Here is a 2,251-nt window from a genome sequence, read left to right as displayed (position 1 = left end):
AGTTAATAAGGATACAACAAGGGGAGCCATGGACTCTGGTGATTGTTATGTTTAATTAATTAATCAGATTTCCACAACACCTGAACAATATTCATATTCAAACGACTGCAGGGAATACAGATTATATTTATCTTCTACTTGAAAATGACACGAAAACTTACCAAATCAACGTAGCAAGAATGCAAAAAAAAATGAATTTCTAATAAACAGACTATCAATATTCAAAAATTCACTTCATTACCGAAAGATAAGAACTTCCCATTACACTCTTGAACCCATCCTATTAACATCAATCACAACGATATTCAAACTAACTCACACTAAGTTACGTTGACGTGTAATAACCTTTTCTTCTTCCCGAGACTTTAAATGAAAACAACAAATCGTTCGTGTAAGATTATCCGCCTGTTTGTGGATTCATGGGCGAGGAAACGGAAATTGAAAATGCAGAGGAATTATATATATGGAATTATAAATTGGATTGATTGTACTGCGGCTTTATCTGAGTGATGAGAAAAAAAGCTTAAGTGGGTAGTTAAATGATATGTTTTCATTTTTTCTTCGTTGATAAACTTCTCTATCGTTCGTGTAAGATCAACCGCCTTCTTGTGGATTCATGGACGAGGAAACGGAAATTGAAAATGCAGAGGAAATAATAAATTCGACTGAGCGTACTGCGTCTTTCTCTGAGAGATGAGAAAGAAATGAAGTGGGAAGTTAAATAATACGTTTTCATTTTTTCTTCGTTAATAAATCTCTATGGCTTTGCTTATTTGCTAGTCTTTCAGTTGTCTCAAGTTAGCTTAATATTTGATGATTTTGGTATGTCTATGCAGTAATTATCGACTGAAGCCCAGGAGAGTCGACCGAAGTGCACAGTCTCTTTTAATTATTAATCAGTGAAACAAATCCATCAGCTTTCTAGTAAACGATATAACCCTTCCGGAAGATCCTTGAACTGTTGCAGGACTGAGAGAAATGTACCATGTACATAAATTTGTATATATATGTATATATGTATATATACATGTATATATATTTATGTATATTATATATATATATATATATATATATATGTGTGTGTGTGTGTGTGTGTGTGTGTGTGTGTGTGTGTGTGTGTGTGTGTGTGTGTGTGTGTGTGTGTGTGTATGTGTGTGTGTGTGTATGCGTGTGTGTTTGTGTGTGCTTTTATATGTTTGCATATGTATACGTCTGTGTTTGAGTAATCTTTTTTTAACACCATCCACAGAACAACGCGCGAAAGGAATACGAAGAAGACGAAGAAAATAAAGTAATTAAAGTTGAATGGGATGAACAAAACTGAGGTATTTCGTAAATTGGACGTAAATTACAGTAAAAACAAGTAGTATTTTAAAAGGAAAAGAAAAGAAGAAACGTAAAAGAAAAGGTAAAAGCATCTGTAAAAATACAAATGGTGCAAAACAACTATTGTTTCCAAATTTCATGGAAAAGCTTTACGAATATCCTTACTATGGTTACCCTCGGCACTATACAAATGATAGAAAATGAAAATTTTCTACTGGTTTTAGGGGTAACTAATCTGTATCTCTGACTGTCAAATTTATGATAGTTATATCTTGAAACACAATCTAACATAATGTGTTGGGATATTCGACTGCCTCCTTATCATCATCAGCATAGTTATTACTGCTACCATTATTATTATTGTTATTATAAGTATCATTATCATATTATTATTATAACTATCCTTCCAATCATTATCATTATAGTTACCATGTTTATTGTTATTATAACCATTATTACACTCATTATCATTTTTCTTATCATCATCAATATCATTATGATTATCATCATAATCATTAAGATCATGATCTTTATCATCAATAAGATCATTGCTATTGTAACTGTGATTCCTATCACAAACACTGTCATCACCGTTACTATTACACTTATCATCATTACAAATTATTAAAAGGAAAGCCTTTAAAAGCAAATTATAGATCGTATAGAGAATCACAATTACTTCATAAAATAGGCACCCGTTGCATAGTCTGCAATTTCATACATCATGATGAGAGGTAATTTATGATTTAAGTAACGAGAAAGGGCATGCGAGTGTGTTTTATTAGAATAATTCATTAACACTTTGTTTTGTTTTAGTGCTGATCATTTACGTTTTCAGTGATAATAAAAATTGGAATTCTTTCACGTAACTAGCTATAATTAATTTCAATAGCACGTAAGGATATGTTAAAATATACACCGAAAG

General features: G+C 31.6%; 1 protein-coding gene across 1 annotated transcript in view; it reads right to left on the bottom strand.

Annotated features, from left to right (window-relative positions):
- The window catches only part of LOC122258656 (glucose-6-phosphatase 2), a 6,389-nt gene extending 5,941 nt beyond the window's left edge, over positions 1-448 (bottom strand). The window contains exon 1 of the mRNA XM_043024738.2: positions 320-448. The gene's annotated coding sequence lies outside the window, so the exon portion shown is untranslated. The remainder of the gene's footprint in view (positions 1-319) is intronic.
- Positions 449-2,251: the final 1,803 nt, after the last annotated feature.

The sequence above is a fragment of the Penaeus japonicus genome, unplaced genomic scaffold (assembly GCF_977035675.1).
Source record: "Penaeus japonicus unplaced genomic scaffold, GWHDUDI00000001_assembly GWHDUDI00000017, whole genome shotgun sequence".
NCBI classification, from domain to species: Eukaryota; Metazoa; Arthropoda; class Malacostraca; order Decapoda; family Penaeidae; genus Penaeus; species Penaeus japonicus.
Note: the sequence above shows the minus strand (reverse complement) of the source record. Positions and strands in the feature narration are given on the sequence as shown.